At 29.9% G+C, this 19170-nt stretch overlaps 1 protein-coding gene across 1 annotated transcript in view; it reads right to left on the bottom strand.

Annotated features, from left to right (window-relative positions):
• The window catches only part of LOC134828780 (dendritic arbor reduction protein 1), a 63687-nt gene that overhangs the window by 44114 nt on the left and 403 nt on the right, over positions 1-19170 (bottom strand). The window lies entirely within an intron of this gene.

Raw genomic sequence — 19170 nt, 5'->3', positions numbered from 1 at the left:
GTATGCAAATTTTATTTCTGCGCAGATGCATTTCGTGTTGCTTGCATGGAATCGGTGTGAATGTCCCGTGGGTGTCGCATCGCTGCGTCGCGTTGTCGAGTGAAAATCTAATCAATATTTAAATTATCTCGGTGCGACTTGTTGGTTTGGCCTAAATTACTTTTGAAGATTTTAAGCACACACACACAAGCTTCTGTTCCATGATTTATGGTCTCTTCGAGCGGTTTCACGCTAAATATTTCCGTTGTCACGAGTGGGAGTCATGACTCATCCCGCAAAAAGTCAAACGAGTCCACACTGCGATAAAGATCATTTTTCTATTAGTAGTCCAAACAAAGCACAATAAAAGACAACAAAACATCTGGTCACGTGAGCAAACACCATAAAAAAGCAGCAAAGAAAGGAATTCTCTGTGAAAATCAAATAAGCCGAAGTATATTGTGTGTGATGATGAGCAAAAATAGCATTTATGAGTAAAAAAAACGACGTCGAAAAGGGGTGATTTACCACAAACACGACTTTTACCCTCGCTCAGTTGGCGAGCCAGCAAGGTAATAGAGCGTATAAAGTCATCCTTCCTAAAATATTCGACGTCTCCCCCTGTAGAAAAAATATTTGCCTTCACACGAGTATGTCCCACGGACACGAAAAGGATTCCCCTTTGTGTCTTACCTGTGGCAATGCTCTATGTGGAACATCATCGGTCGGTGTTTAATTAATTACACACGCCACTAAATGATATTTATTATATTCTGTTTCATTTTTTTATTAACTATAGTCCGTGACCTATTATCATCTATTTATAATCTAAATGTCCTGTCATTTGTATTTTTTGTAGTTTTACTGTGGACAAAAAATAAGGTGACCGAAAGTTCTTATTTTACGTCTGTTAACATTTTAAAAAATTAAAATTCTATTTTTTCAAAAAAAAAAAAAACATTATAAAAGCTACTAACAAGTGCTGCCTTTCAACAATACTCCAGATGGTTAACAATCTGACATTCATTCACCTTTTACGTGCCTGACAAAAGTCCATCTGTTTTTCTCTTTGATTCTATCATTTACCTCCTCTTCGCATCTATGATCTATATCTAGAATTTTTTTCTAAAAGTTTAATCATAAAACCATTTTAGGCGATTAAACTTATTATTTTCTATTTTCGTCGATTCAAGGGGAAAAATAAAAACTAACGTGGAAATTTTGTTTTTTGATCAAAAAATCTTTAATACAGCTTTGCAAAGAAATTAAAAAAAAAATTGAAAATTATATTAAAAAATTTAGTACAAATTATTATTTTTTTTTTTTCAAAAATGAAAGTAATTTCTAGTAATAAAGTAATTTTTTGAATTTAGTTTAAAATTTAAAATATTAAAAATTAAAATTAATTCAATGTAAAAATCATCTTTTAACGTCCAGAAACGATAAAAAATAACAAAATACTTTTTAAAAAATATTTTTTCTCCCCCTCATGAAAATCCTGATAAAACAAAATAAAAATATTAAATTTACTCGTCTTCTTCATTAGTATCGAAAAGGTGAAAATATTTACCCCTAATTATATTATAGTGTGCAAGTCATTTTGCGTGTAATTTTTAAATAAACACATGTAACGCTAATGAACGAGCGTGTAATCAAATCATTATCATCAAGTCATCTAATAAAAGGGATCAAATGGGGTGTTAATGGTCTTTTTGTGTGGTTGAAGATGAAGAAAGAAAGGTCATTTAACTCTCGTTTTCTCTGACAAACATATTCATTTCAATCCATTAATTATTCCATTTGCTATCCGGACGCCGCGCGCTGACAACCGTAAAACTGTATCACCGTTAATAAATAAATCAATCAGTGAATTGATGGTCCGTCCAAGTCCGTTCTGGTCGATGCAATGAAAAATATTTTTTTTCCTCCGACTGAAGACGCGCAACCCGGGAACATTGCATGCTTGTAAAAAAAACAACCGGAAATGCTCATTTTTATGTTAAATACTTTATTTTCATGCTCACTGAATGTGCAGTCAGTTCAGAAATTAAAAAAAAAATGACAAATATAAAAATGCCCATTGGTGCTGTTGCTGCTGAAGGAGATCCAGATAACGCTAACTTTGATTTATTTTGTGCTTAATTTAAAATTGTTAAAAATCTAGTCAGCCACGAATAGTTGACGACGACAAAAATGTCGAAATAAAGAATTTGATTAATGATTTTTTGTTACTTTAAAGTTTTTTTTTTCGTGAGATATCAAAACAGTAGCTTAGAAACAACTAAAGACTTTTTTGAAAGATATTTTGACTAAAAATTGATAAAATAAAAAAGACAGAGACTTGGGCCATTAATTACAATTTTATAGTAATTTTTGTATTTTTCAACATTGATTTGAGAAACTTGATACTCAAAAGTTAAACTTTTTTTCTGTAATTTTAGAGAAAAAAAAATGATTCGTGATACGATTCTGAAGAACAGATAAAAGAATTTTAAGCACAGTAGCAACGTATTAGACGTTTAAATGTCGAAATAAAAAATAAAATTTGTGACTTATTGAATATTTTCCCATGTCTTATACTTTTAAAAATCGAATCAATTACAGCCCGTGTCCCGTGTCGTTCTTGTCATAATTTTTTGAAAAAGAGATCGTGCAATTCTGATGATTTTATTGCGTTTTGCATGACAAAACTCAACTAACATTTTCAAACTTTATTTATTATTTATTAATATTAAAAAGAATCGTGATTCACCAAAAAAATTATAATAATAAATTAATGCAGTGCGAAGGTAGGAGTCGTTGTTGTTAGAAACGTTTCCAAAGAAAAGAAGTCTAAGCGGATTTTTACTAAATCCGGAGAGACGGCTTGGAGTTTTTTTTTTGTGAAAAATGAAAAATATCGAAATGACAAGCAGGTTGCATTTACATTGTCATTCATTGAATATTGATGCACTTTTGAGTGTTTTGACGAGAATTATTGAAAGCTAGGGTGAGCAATTATTTTTGTTAAAAGATTCGAAATTATGTTCAAAACAACAGATAACTCGATCCACCCTAAATTTACTCCACGGTACATTTTTATACACAAAGGAGGAACGAAAATCAATTATTTATCGTTATTATTCAAACACAACTTTTAGCTTAAATTTTATTGTTCGTCAAACATAACAATTTATCATTTAATTTATTATAATATTTATTACACTTTGCTTACTGCGCGTCTATCTATGGCAAAGTTTTCGTTTGTTAGCGCGCTGCTCGCATGTTTTAACAACCAACAAAAAAGAGATCTAAACTGCTTGTTATTGTTACGATTATTATTCATAATATTGTTAATAATAACAGCGAAAGACAGCGAATATTTTGTAATATTTCACACAAAATCAATTTTCAATATAAATAAATAATAATTCTCATAGCTCTTTTCGTGAATAAATGAAAGGCATATCGGCAACGACGACGTCGACGAAAAATTAATTACATGACACGATATTTTCAACACCTTCTCATCGCGGCATTCTCTGCTGCTCTGCGCAGGAGCAACAATGTTGGCCGAATAGCCATTTTATTGTGTTTTTTACTCAAATCCGTGTGTAAGAAGGTCGGTCATAACTATTGCAGTAAAAATGAAAGACAAAACAACGTAAAATATGATGGTCGATAGTGTCATTATGTCATAAAGTTTGTGTTTTTATCAATTTTATTCATCATTATTGTGTTTTTTCAACAGTCGCAAGTACAAGTTTTTAAATGAAAATGAAATGGTTTTAGCCATGACGAGATCCGAAAGACCTTATAGGGATGCTATTCGAAATTTTACCGGTTTAGAATATTTTCTGTTTTTAATTGAAAATTTTATTCAATTTTTATTTTATTTTTCACAATTTTTCAATTTAGAGAAAAATTTGGTTTTTTACATCGAATTTATCTCTAAAAATATTTTTTTTACTTACAAAATTATTTATTAAACTTAGTTTTTAAAAATTAAAGAATATTTTTTAAAAGTTTTTTAAATTTTTTACATACCTATTTGAAATATTTTGAAAAATCAAATTTAATTAAAAAAATGTTGGTTCAAAAAGTTCGAAATAAATTGTAATCGTTTTTATTTTATTTGAAAATTTAAAATTATTATTTATCAAAAAGATTTTTTTTTTCATATAAATTTGATTATTTATTATTTTTTATTTATTTTACTTTCTATGTTTCTGTCAATCGAAAACTATTGTAAAACTGTTTATTTATATTTTTACAGAAATTGACAAAACAAAATTAACAACAAAGTCTGTTGCTCTCAGAGCTGCAGGTAAACGAGGAACACGATGATGAATTGGATCTCATACATTTTGCTTGGCCGGTAGTTAGCTACTACCTACATTTGTCTTACAAGCTGACACATGATTGCGAGCCGAACACAGACTAGCTAAATTACTACCTGCAAGCTATGGATCAAGACAATTGTCGGTGTTTTGTTACTTTGTTATATTCAAGCTTTTCAAGAAAAGCTGGTGTTTGGGTGATTTGTATTGTAAAATAAGTGAAAAATATTGTTATTATTATTAATGTAAGTGGTGCTGATCATTAGTAACAAACGACGTCGTCGACGACGTTTCTTTTATGTTTGCACCTGTACCTATCTACACGAGGATTTTGCACCGGTTGGCATTATGAATGCAACAATTTATGGTGAAATATTTTTGTTTAAAGTGAAAATTAGCGTGGGAATCCGCGATTTTTTATTTTGCATTTGAATGAACGGAATATGGATTTAATTTTAATATTTTTTTTTGTGAGGGACACCGAATTCCCATCAATAAGTGGCATAATTTCACCTGTTACGCATTCGTAACCCTCCTGTGACCCAAGTTGAAATGTCGCCGTGTGACACAGGAAAAGGTTAATAATTTCCTGATTTTAATGCGCATCTGAATGTTTACCCTGTTGCTCCTCATGCTCGCACAATTGGCGTCGTGCATGAAGTCATTGCACAAAATCACCCGAAAAACAAATGAATATTTAATCATTTAATGCTTCACTAGACACCCCTTCTCTTTGTCCTTCCGTATAAATGCTCATGTTTTGCATATGATTTGAATGTGTGATTTCTATTCAGAAATTTTTTCATATTCGAATAAATAACGTTTCGTTCATTAACTGCAATCAGCAACAGGGCCGGCTAGCAATGAAGAAATACCTTTCTGGCTTCTTTAAATATTATTTTTGTCCCCCCTTGACTTTTTTTCAACTTTCTCGATTATTCACCTCTTCACTCATCTTTCTTGTACAATTCCAATGAACCCTTTTGTAATAAAAATACACGATTTTCCGACTATATCAATCTTTAATGACCTGGGCGATCATTAATAAAGACAAATATATTAAATTTATTACAAATGTGATCATAAACCGTGCATTTTATTGACTTTACAATTCACGGAGAATGTGAAAAGTTGGAGAGAAACAAAGGAAAAAAATAAAATTATTATGAATTGTGACAACCGAACGCGTTTTTTCACAATTACACGCATAACTAATCACCGATTTTTCGAAAGGGCGATAGATGGACGACAAACTTTGTCGCGTTTTTCTCAGGGACTTTGTCAAAACGACGAACACTGATCTGGTATGCAATAATAATAAATGTTCTAGTAAATTTCAATTTAAATTTTGATTTTAATGTGATTTCGTGATTGAATTTAATTATTATGCAATTACAACGTCGTCGTTGTTGCTCGTTGAATGTTCAAAAGAAGCAGGTTGCCTGTATTGAGAATTGTTGACGGAGTTTCCATATATTTGCAAACATGAACAATTATTAGAGATTTCAAATCTTACAAGTTACAAATATGGTCAATAGAATTTTGTTGTTATTGAGCAGAAAATTTTTATCGATTATTGTTCGCTCTTTTTGTGTAACACGGCAGGCATGCAGTGCAAAAACGTTACAATTTGAAGAAAAAAAATGAGAAAAAGTGATTGTTTGACATTTCAATCGGGTGTCGAGAGTTTCTCTCCTTCAGATGCAGAGACATCGCGGTACTGCATCAAAAGTCATGATCGTGTCGCGATTAATTTAATTGACTTCTGTTTTTAATTCAATTTTATGGACCCATTCAATTCCTTGATGAACCTAACGACCAAACATGACAAAAATTAGCACAAATAACAAATCAGCATCAATTGTCGTGTCGTCAAGTCGCAAACCGAAAAAAAAAAATCTTGGAAAGAATTAATTTATGCTTTGTGTGAGACAATGTGTACGACGATGATGGTCGATGGACTGTTATTGGGTAAGAAGGCGCGCACACACGGCATAAAAATGCAGGTTAAATGTGGTTAAATGATGTAAAATCTAGAGTCACGATTAAGCAATTATTTGCGATTACATTGTTTCGTTAGAGGCCGATTTCTTGTGTTCTTTTACTTTTTTTAATTTATTATATTCTTTTTATTGGACTGAAGGGGTAAGTGAAAGGAGGTTAGAAATCAAGAATTTCAAGGAAAAAATGAAGAGATGAGGATCAAAAATTATGCAATGAGACCAAAGACATCATATTAGTCATAATATAGTATCTTCAGATTTCACAACTAAAAATAAATAGCAAAGTCGTTATGTATGGTAAAAAATTTTAAGGTGAAATAATTTCATAAAATGAAAAATTTTTAAGATTTTAATGTTCAAAAACCATCAAATCAAAATATTTTTTTACACAAAACTGTGACACGGTCAATGATTCAAAAGCTACATTTACTGCAAAAGAAATGTAACGAAACACAAAAGAATCATTTATAAAACTATAAATCAAGAAGGACTGAAAAAGAGCACTAGCACGAAAGTTTTTCATCAACATTTTATGATAATTAAAAATTTGATGCGAAAAAAACTGTAAAGCATAAAATTTTCATTCATATTCATTAAAATACTAATAAAAATACAACAAATGATAAAAAATAATATATCTACCGTTGAAACGAACACCTACACTCCAAAAAACCGTACAACATTAGAGGTCGATGAAAAAATATTTGAGCGTATTTCAAATATTTTTGCTAGTACTGTACCGACATAGAGCCAATTTTTCCTCATAAATACGCTAAAAAATAAAAGTTCCACCGTTTTTAATGATCATCATTATAATGGACTCTATGAATTATGTTTTTTTGCACATTTTATGCCAATAGCATATAAAACTCCATTTCATTCAATCCATTCATATACAAGACCGAAGAGAGCGAACGACACATGTGATTGCGTGATAATGTTCGATTTTTCGTCTAGATTAAAATAATAATAATAAAGTTTTGTAACTGTTTTGTACACTTTTTTTCGCTGTGCACGGAGCAGCAGACGAAGACGACTTTTACGATAATGAATTAAATGGAATTGGAAAAGTGTTGGCGGCGCTAAAATATGTTCGTATGTCGTGACCTAATGGTTGGAAAGGAGTCCAGTCGACGTTTTGTCATTAGTACTATATTATTATTATAAAAACGAAATAATTGACCTTTTATTATTATTTCAACTTTTCATTTTTTTTTTAGTTTTCGCAAATGAAGACAAAATTTATGTCCATGGACAACTTTGTTGCATGTCACACGATGACAGGACGATTGAATTGTGAGGTAATTCAACTGCCATTTTTCAAAGTCTCATTCGCACGATGCACCGAAAATCCATTTTACGTGAAACAAAAGCAGCAGAGACGAAGAATGGAGAGCAACGGAGCGGATTTGCGCACAATTAAACCTTATTAATATTTTCAAAATGATTATTTTTCTATTATTATCATCATCATCAATTCAACGTTGCTCGTTTTCAATTATTTCAATGAGCAAACAAGCATATAGTAGGAAATTCGAGAGCTTCTTACGTCAGAAGTCTTTCAGTCAGTCAGAAATCAGATGTTTGAACAGCACGTAACAACAACAAAATTCGTTAGAGCATTCATGCGGAACTGGGTACCTATACATTTGCACGAAAAGTAAATGTAAATATATGGTCTAAGAAAAAAAAACAATGGATTGGAATTTCTAGACAAATTTTCGTCAATTTTTTTTTTTTTTTTTATTAAGTTGTTTAATAGAAGAAGAGGAGGCGAGCAGCATAAATTTGTTGATTAAGACATTTATTTCTTTATTTTTTAATTTTATTTTGTTGTAATTGGTCAAATTTATCCAAAAATGGACAAAATTCCTTTAAAATTGATTTTTTTATTTATTTTTTGTAAATTTTGTCGCTGCAGCAATGAGTTATTATTATGTATTTACGAACACGAGAGAGAAAGAAAAAAATTTACATTGTCAATGACGATAAATTGTGAATTTTATCATGATAATTGAAGCGTCATTAAAATCCACATTTTTATTGTTATGTCCGAAAATTGAAAGGTTCGATTTTGAATTGGATTGGAAGTTTATTTTTTATTTTATTAACAATTTCATGCAGAATGTGTGGAAAGAACGCCCGTTTAAAAGGTTTTTAATTCGGACAAGACGTCACAATATTCGATTTTTTCAAAAATTTATTCGCGAAAAAAAAATCGATACAAATTGAATGTAAACGATGACAAATAAATATGAGAATATTGGCCATAAAGTATGCGCTTATGAAATGACTTTATCCTAAAAGACAATTTATTGATATTTCTTGAGGGGCATTACGCAAAACCACAATCGAAAAGGAATTTTGGGAAGGAAATTTAAATATTTTTTAATTTTTCATCGCATCTCTTATCAGGCAACATCGAACGCGTGCCTCGCCTTGTCACTCACTTGTCCCATAAACAAAAAGTGAGCACGTGTCTGTGATTTCCAAAAAAAAAAAAAATCGTATAAATATCGATCAACTGACAATAAAACTGGCATATTTTGATTACTTTTTGTTTACAAAGTAATTTTTTTTTTCGTTATTCAAAAATTGTTTCCAAAAATTACGATCACTTAACATGCATAAGTACTTCGCAAGTCAAATAAACTAAAAATGATTTAATTTTTAAGCATTTTTAATTCGAAACATAAATTTTATTGTTAACATTGGCGTATCTCTGTGCAAAATAACAACGTACTGTAACGAACGGATAAAAAAAATAATAAAAAGATTATTTTGAGTGTGCACAAGAATGTCCCAAGGTGACACAGATGAGCCAATAAAATGGACATTTATTTGTTGTCGTGTATTCAATAACGCACAAAAAAAAATGTAAAATAAAAATATTATCATCCTCAAAATTTATTTATTTGTCTTTCGTTTATTTTTTGTGCAATTCTGTCGAATTGAATTCATAATTTGACTCGAAAGTGATCAAACATGCGATGCAATTGATGCTGCTGTGTCACTCATAAATTAAATAAATTTGCGTAAAATTGTCGAAAAATTATCAACTGGCGCCTCTGTAAATATAATCAGAAACATTTTGCGATTATGTGACAATTGTGAAAAATTAATCGAAAGTCCTGCTGTGAAAGACGATTTTTCAGTGGAAAAGTACTATCGCGGAATTGAATCGTTCGTTAAATTAATTCCGAATAAAATATCGATTCTGCTTGATTTTCAAAAGCGAGTGACAAACTCCAAGCTTAGTTCATAATTGACTCAATGAGTGCTAAAACTGGTTTTTCTGTGTGTAGTTTTTTTTCTCGGTTTTGCTTGTTTAAAAGTTTTGCTTTGACTGTATCTCCAGCTAATCACGTAAAAAATGTCTTATTACGACTTTTCTATGTCATGAATGAGTCATTTTGAGATTATATTTTTAGGTGCTATAAATAATTTATTTTTGTGTCATTTTTAGCCAATTTAATCGTGTAAACGAGCCACGAGCTGCCATGAGGAAAAATACCTCTAAATGTATGCTTTAAAAAATTTTATCTCAAAAGTTAAAAATATTCTTATTTCATTGGAAAAATAAATTTAGGACGCTCCAACTTTTCTCTTGCCACATTTGAAAATTCAAAAATTCAGCTAAAACAAAAGATAAATTCAAAATCTAACTTTTTTTTTAAACTTTTTGTCCCTTGCCACATTTAAAAATTTAAAAATCCACATTAAAAAATTCAAAAAAAAATTTTTTTCCAGAAAAATTTTGAACAAAGTTTTTTTCCAATTTGCGTTTTTTTTTAGCTCTTAAATTAATTTAAATCTTTTAAGTTTTGAGCGATCTAAATCCTAAAGAAAGGAGTAGATTTTTAAACATATTTTCACTTCATAGGAAAATCCTTGAAAAAATTAATGTTTGTACATGATAAGAAAAATGTCCTCCACATAAAATTTGCCAACTTTTCAAAAAAAAAAAAGCAAGGTGTGTCCTTTTCCAGTCTAGCACTCACTTTGCCTTGTGTTATTTACGAAATTTGACCTAACATCGATTGATCATATCGAGAGGTCAAACATTTTAACATTACTATTAGCTGTTCAACTTTCCGAAGAAGAATTTGAAAATTCAATCGCCAAATGTGCTCCTCCCATTTCTTCAATCTCTTGCCGTTTTTGTAAAAAAAAATTTTTAAAAAAACCGTAACAAAAAATAATTTTTTTAAAACCGAAAACAGTTCATAATTTCGATTTTCAAACAGTTTTTTCACGATTGTTGTTTTTTTCGTTAAAATATTTTAATTTCAGAATTTCTTAAAAAAGGTCTCGTGATGAAAAAACATTGAAAAGACAACTTTTGATCGTCTTTTCATTCAGTAAGTCTGGCAAGCAAGTTGAATGAAATTTTTAATTTTATCATCAACAATTTAAAATATTTTTTTCTTTTATTCAGAGTCACAATTGTTACGAAACGTCTACAACCTATAGTACACGGGATCTACGATAAAAAATAGGAAGAAAATAAAACAAAAATTGGATGAAATTGGAAAGAAAAGAAATTTAAAGTTGAATACAATTTTCACTTTTGAAATAGGAAAATCCTTGAAAAAATTTAACATTTTGAATACATGAAAGAATAGGAGTAAAAATGTCCTCATAGGAAAATTCTTGAAAAAATTTATGTTTGTACATGATAAGAAAAATGTAAACCACATAAAATTTGCCAACTTTTCAAAAAAAAAGCAAGGTGTGTCCTTTTCCAGTCTAGCACTCACTTTGCCTTGTGTTATTTACGACTTATTGATGAATGAATTGAAAGAGCCGAGAAAAAAAACACACACAGGAAATAGCGTGACCTAACATCGATTGTTTATCATATCGAGAGGTCAAACATTTTAACATTACTATTAGCTGTTCAACTAAGAGACAGATTTCCGAAGAAGAAGATGAAAGAAATGAAGAAAAATCAATCGCCAAATGTGCTCCTCCCATTTTGTTCTTCATCTCATCTCTTGCCGTGCAAAAGACGCACGACAAGACAATGATAATTGTAAAAAAACAACACAAATCAAATTTCATTCATAAAATTTCATCCGTGTATACTTTGTAGCAACATCGAGTTAAAAGTGGCTCATAGTCGTCGAATGACACAGCAAAAAGCTTTTTGATATTTCCTGACATTTACACCGAAAACAGTGTCAATAATAATGATAAAATACTAGATTTGATACCTCGTAACAGTTTTGTTCACGATGAAAGTGTTGTTGTTGTTGTTGTTGTTACGCAGCAATGAATGGAAAAGGTAATTAATGTTCAGAATTTCTTAAAAAAGGTCTCGTGATGATGCCACAAAACATAAGCGATGAAAAGTTTACAACTTATGCGTGCACATTGTTCGTCTTTTCATTCAGTAAGTCACTGGCAAGCAAGTAAAAGATGAATGAAATTGACTTTACTATGGACTTTATCATCAACAATGTCTATAACTATTTTTTTTCTTTTTTTCATTCAGAGTCACAATTGTTACGAAACGTCTACTACCTATTAGTACACGGGATCTACGATAAAAAATAGGAAGAAAATAAAACAAAAATTGATGATGAAATTGGAAAGAAAAGAGGAATATCGAAGTACAAGTTGAAATGTACAATGATATTAAAGACACTGCTGTACAATAATTGAAAACGATCAGAGATGTGAAACGTTTTGCTGTTTTCACAATTTTACTCGTGATCATTCTCCATCCCTGGCTATCAAAAAACTGCACAGCAAGCAAGTACATGACTCTTTTCTCAAAACATTACAAGCTTGTTAATGTTCTTTACAATTTTTTTTCCTACAATTCATTATATTCTGTCGATTTGTATTTTTTTTATGGGGATGAGTGCGTTGTTGCTTGTCTTTTCACAATGTGAACGCGTGAGAGATGATCTGTGTGAACTAACAACCGTTTTAGTGGTGTTTTATTTCTTGTTTTGTTTTCATTTTGTGCGAGTCATCATCGTCATTGGACGTATGAATGAAACCAATATTGAATGGAGGTAGTAAAACTCTTTTTTTTTGCCACTGAGACTCAGTCGAGAGCCATTTCCCAAGATTGCAATGAGCCTGACATTGGTGGTCCATTCATAAAAATAAGCTTATGAACCACTTTAACCTCCGTCTTGATCTTTATTTGTATTTTATGATTATTCTATGTTTTATTATGAAACGCTTTATTATAAAGTGCTTTGAAACGATCGTTAGCGTGTGGGAGTAATTGACTCTTTTATCTCTCATCGTCGTCGTCGTCGAAGTCGTCGTATCATCAACAACAACGAAAAATATTAAGAAACCAATATTGATACTTTAGAGATGTTTTTTATTAGTTAAATCCCGTTTTCTCATTATTATTTTTTTCAGTTTTTTGATTTTTATTAAAAACTACTTGACGACTTTTTTTTAAGGTTCCGGCTTATAACTTTTTTTGGTAGCTAATTTCTCAAAAGCGCTTTTCAATTGGATCCAATTATAAATATTTTCAACGAAATCAAAGGGGAAGCGAAAAACTACAAAATTATAACTATTGCAGACCACACAAGGTGTCAAACTGCTAAAATATCTCTGTACATTTATCTCTCTTTGGAAATTCATCACCTAGTTGCACAAATTTTATTGACTCTAAATTAGAAAGTCATTAAACTTAAATATATAAATTTTTACTGCACATGCGAGTTAAAACGTTGTTAGTTGCAAGAATGTCTCAGCTAAAATAGATAAATGTCAATATTTAAACGAATAGTTGTGACTTTACTTAAAAAAGTAGATAATAAAAAATATGACAGAAAAAAAATGAAATTGAATTGCAGTTTCATTAACTTTTAACGCGCACAGCTTGGAATTTGTCAGCGCTAATATTGCTCGGTGACTACTCTAATTTGGCGAGAAAAATGTCTCTGGGGGGAAATTTGCTGCCCCAGAGACTAAATTTTATTAGATATTCGAGCAGTGGCATGTCGTGTGGAAAAATTTCTAATACTCACTTGACTTACAACTCGTTTTGTATTTATTAGTGTTAAGTGTCAAAGCAAACACAGGAAGAGAGAAGTTACTTCCATTTATACACACAACACACATCTCCAACCATATCAAATCCGTGGAATGCAAAGTAAGTGACACACAATGCATTTTTTTGTATTCACTTTTACTTAACCTTAAAAAAAAAAGAAATAATATCGATATTGTCTCATTGAACATCATATCGCGCTGAAACCACTTTCATTCTCACTTAACTCTCGACGCTTCGTGGCGCAAAAATATAATAAAATACACAAATAATGAGGTGATTACTGAACATTGAACAACCAAATGCACACAACCTAAAGCATAATGATTCAATATTTTTCGTGACTTATTCGTGTGATTCGTAACACTTTATATTGATACCGCGAGACAGCAGAAAGCGAGCGCTCCGTAGACTCACGGGAGAAGTAATCATAATTTCTAATAAATTTCCTTTTCGCCTAGTGAGTGCGAGCGAGAGACTTGACTAGACTTTGGCTGTGACATAATTGATCAATTTTATTTTTGCACAAAAAATAACATTATAAATTATTATTATTTTTTAAAAGATAGTTATTTAAAGAAACGAGATCGTCTCTGTTTCTATGTTTTAGTTAAATTTGCAGAAAATGAGATCATTATATTTTGTTGTACACAAACGTTTGGACAAGAGGTCGTTTGTCAAAGTAAAATTATTATGTGATTAAAGTTAATACCGACTATATGAAAAATTTCCTGAGAAAATTTATCGGTTTGTGATAAATTTATGGCATTTTAATCATATCTTGATAAAATATGGGATTTTGTTTCATATGACTTTCTTTTTGGTGTAGGTAAAAATTATTTTAAATTTAATTTAATGACACAAAATAATTATATATTTTTTTCGTCAAACTTTAAATTAATTAAAATAAATATAATAAAAATTAAATAAAATAAATTTAAAAAGCTTCTAACGAAAAAAGCTTGAAACTCTAGGAAAAATCACGAAAATCTAATAAATGTTCAACAAGTCCATATTTTTCTCATTGATAACTATCAAATTTTGAAAGGAGGAAGCGCAGATTTGATCTGCTTTCATTATATTTACAAGGCTTGATCTCTCTCTTTCTTTCTGTATGATTATTATTTATGTACGAAACAATTGAATTTAATCGAAAATATGCAAATACGCACACAAAAATAGAAGAACAAGTTTTCTGCCCACATTGATTCAAAAAATAATAAAAATAAAATAAAAATTTAAAAAAAGAACAAGAGAACATCCCATTTCTCTCTTTCTAGGTTTTTAACTTGTAACAAAGCTCTTTTCACTTTAAATCATAATAGCATAAATATATATGTATCTAAATACAATGCACAATGGAATTATTTCCTCGAAAATATTTATTACATTATTTCAACATTTTTATTTTTTTTTTATATTTATTTTTGCGTATCATAACATTCGAACGCGCAGCAATCAAAATATAACATCAAAATCAATAACGGAGCTGGTTGTATTACAAGATTACAAGTTGATTCACTTTCGCTCCCATTCTCCCTCTATTATTATGTATCATTTTATTGTATTTGAAAATAAAAACATTTTTTTTAGATTAGATTTTTTGATCAATAAATTTGAAGTTTTTTTTATTATTTATTCGTTCCTTGTATTAATTCAATCAGCATACTGCAAGTCGACGAGCGCAAGTGAGAGAGATAGATCATTAATTTCCTGTTACATTATTACACGAATTCAATTTATTTTTTTAATTTTAACAAAAACACCTTTTAGGTACAACAGTGACGATGTGGCCCTCATGCAAATCTTTTCGTGTCTATACGAACTGATTGATTCGCGGCCGATCGACAAGAAAAATCGGAGAATGAAGTAAAATTAGTAACAAATCATCTGTATTAGTCATTCAATTTTATGACTTAGTTTTATGCTAATTTTCTCATGTTCCAAAGCAGTTGGAGGTGTTGTGAGTTAAGTCAGCGTTGTTGTCAATGCAGTGATCGATCAAAAATTAATAGGAAAACTGTTTTTTTTTCTCGCTTGTAATATGAATTATTGTGTTTGCTCATTCTGACTCTCCTTTACATTGATTATTATTACATGTTTTGTTAAATTAATCCGTTCTATGTTTGATACAATGTTGCAAAAAATGGTGGTTCTACAACGTGACACGAAATCTTTCATTTTATTGTGGTAGCGCATGCGCCTTTTATTAAAATCACATGGAAAACGCCAATCGATGGAGAAAATTAGAAAATGGTGGATTTTCCCCATTTAGAATTTTCCTATTACCATGATTATTATGTACGCCACAAAAAAAAATCAATTCACTGCATAATTAAATAATGGGCTTTAATTACGTTTGAAAGAATTTATAAAGCACGGTATAATTAATGCCGGCAATTAGTAAGAAAAATAGTTTTTAGTTACATGCGAACAGAATCTAATCAATTTTCTGCCGTAAATAGTGTTGTTGGCCATATTTAACATAAGCTCTAAGGTAATTGTATGTGACTTTACGTACTTCATATTAATTTTTACAACATAGAACGAATGTTTTTAGTGTTAATTATATTATGAAAGTGTCTTATTAATCAAATTTTGTTTAATTTTGCGTTCTATTATGTTAAATTGAAATTATCTTTTAGTTTTAAATTTTTATCAAATATATTTATCATCGAAGCGATCAATTTTTTTATTAAAAGAAGCAAGAAAAAAAAATAAATAACAGAACAAACCTACTTAAACTCGTAAATAATTCTTTTATTCTGTATAAATTTGTCCTCTTTCGAAATATTTTATATATTTCGACAAAAACGGAACAAAAGTACAGTTCATACTTTTAACGAGCGTCTCATAAAAATTTATTGCAAAGCACTACTTCTAAAAAGCATACGTGTCTAAATTACGTAAATTTAGTAGAGAAGAGAAAAAATCACATCATTAGTTGAAATCGAATATGTGTTGGCGTGTGAATTGATTCTATATATTTTTCATTTTTTTTTAATTTAATAGAGAAAAACGGGCTCACAAACGACTTTTAACCTCCAAAAAAAATATTAGCAAATATTGCCCATATTTCATATAGATGTGTTCATAATGACACAATTTATGCCTGGAAGACGCAAATATGTAAATTATTGGGAAATGTTTCAAGACAACAACGAAGGAGGATGGGGCGTCATCACTCTCATATATTTCATAAATATTGTTGTTGTGGTACTTATGCGCGAGATCCAAACGTCCTGATTGTGCTGCAAACTTTATTTTATTGATCGATCACGATTCCGCAATTAAATTGATTTGTATTTTCGATATATGTTGTTTTACTTTTATTATTTTTTGTCTATTACGCCAACTTAATTGATCAGTCAATGACTATTTGAAAAACAGTTGTTATAATCTCAGATCTCCTTTTAATTATTTTTATTAATGTTGATGATGGAAATTGGGTGTTTAATAGCTTTTTGCTGTTTAAAGGTGTTTTAATGCACATTTTGAAAAAATTACGTGACGCTGAAATGGTAAAAATCTCAGAATAGAAAAAAAATAATATTCACCTGAGTCACATTCCAAATATCTTCTAATTACTCGCCGTCTCATCATCACACATTAGTGTCAACGATAAAGATAAGAAACGTAAAATTATTACGAACACGAGCTATCTACTTCCGATTCCATTTATTGACGGAATATTTATGGGTATTGCATTCGTTCTCTCATTTGTTGGACGCGAAGACTCACAGCAAGACATATAGCGATGTAAGTTTTTATGTTAATTGTCAATTTTTAACACTTTCTGTTTGTGTATAATTAACACAGAGATAACAACAATAGATAAGCCATATTCATTCAACATTTTTTTCTTTTCTAGTCTTCTTCGCTGGTGTGTGTTGTTAATTTCCTGAGGAGGAATCCACATGTCTTTGTGTGTTTACATAAATATTTACGACGCATTTGAATAAGTATAAGCAAATAATATAAGCTGGACAAAAATGTATAACTTTAAGTTATAATATGTTGTTTTTGGTGATGTTAAGACGATGTGTAAAGATGTTATTTTTTATTGAAGAAAAAAATAACAACGAAAAAAATTCAAAGACATGGAAAAAATTTATGAATGAAATTGTCTTTTTTTTTTCTCTCTCTATATGAAACACGGAACGAAACATGGTCTTGTAATATCTGTTTAATATGTTTTAAATTATAAGAAACGCGATAACAGAGAATATTGGAATAAAACTAAAGATAAACGTTAGGTGACATAAATTTTTTTCTGTTCAAATTGAATAATTCCAAGATTTTTGTTTTGTTTGTCTGTCTTCTTTTTTTCGGAATAATTTGAATTGATAACATACGATTTCAAGTGTTAGCCACGACATGCCAGACGGGTTTCATAACGAATCATTAAAAATTATATTTTTTTTTGCCATCAAATATTTCTTTTTATTTCAATAAATATAATAATAATTATTGGTCGAGAAAAAAAAACATTTTTTTTAATTATGTAACAACTGCAATATCATTGAAAGACGATCAGCTAATTTTATCCAGTTTTTTGATAAGAAATGGTGACGCGTGTGCAAAAGACTCGTTTCTGCTTATCAATCGCTCTGGTCTACAAACATAAATTAGACGATTGTTTTGCGAGATAAACGGAAAAATCATTAGCTCTACTTTAACTAAATACACTTATTATTGCGCGGATTCATATCGCGGGAGAATAGTCCAGCGAAAAAAAATTGCACAGAAAAATAAATCAGAAAGACAGAAAAATGAAATGCACTTTTACAGTTTTTGATTGACAGTAACAAGCTGCTGTTGCTCCAGCGTCTGATTAAATCTTTTATAATTTTTTTTTGCATTGCTTCTCAATATCATTGCAGAAAAAAAAATGATTTTTCTGTCTAACATTCATGTATATGTATGGAAAACTGTTTGAGACATTAGATGATGAGATTAAAAGTCATGTTGGACAAGTTTTTTGAATATTTATAAATAAATGGGGAAAACATTTTTATTTGCGACAACATAATATTTATTATTGGTTGATTAGCAAATTATACGAATATTATCAATTGGTTTTTTTTAAAGAGAAGTTTTACGCCCTTTTTGCACGTATCTAATCAACGAGTAAATTTTCGAATGTAACCACAAACAAATTGAAACTAAACAGCAACAAAAGTCTTAATATTTGCTGTGACACTCAGGAAATGACTATTTACTCAAGATGAATAATTACATTTTCGTTTTTTTTTTCGTTCAAAAACAAGCACTTTTACTTCCACTTCCATATTGACTCACTTTTTTTAAAGGTTTCCGTTCGATAAGATTTTGCAATAATAGTAAATTTTTCGATGAAGTAAAGTCACAATGTGAAGTGATTAATCATTGCAAATCGATTCTGTCATAAATGTAAAATGGTGTCATACGCTTTTGCAGCAGAGTAACGAAAATCTTGTAAATTTTCTGATTAAAATAATAAATTTAAACAATCATGATGATGAATATCTTAATTATTTAGAATAACTTATTTTGCGCTGTTATATTAATAATCAAAAAGAGTTAATAATAGTGTTTAGTAATAAGGTACAAAAAGAGAAGTGGGCTGAATTTCAAAGCATATTGCTGCTAATAATAATAATAAAAATCGTGTGTGTATATTAGATTATTATTATTTTGTGTTTCACTTTGATTGATAATAATAAATATTCATGAAAAATGCATCTGGGACTCGACTTGGCAGCGCAGGACGGGAGTGATATAGCAAATATACCTCTACATTGTTTCTCGATTCTGTCATATTTTTGATTGAAATATTGTTTTAGTGCATTTTTTTTTT

Source organism: Culicoides brevitarsis, chromosome 2 (genome assembly GCF_036172545.1).
Source record: "Culicoides brevitarsis isolate CSIRO-B50_1 chromosome 2, AGI_CSIRO_Cbre_v1, whole genome shotgun sequence".
Lineage (NCBI taxonomy): Eukaryota > Metazoa > Arthropoda > Insecta > Diptera > Ceratopogonidae > Culicoides > Culicoides brevitarsis.
This window is presented reverse-complemented; position numbering and strand designations above follow the sequence as displayed.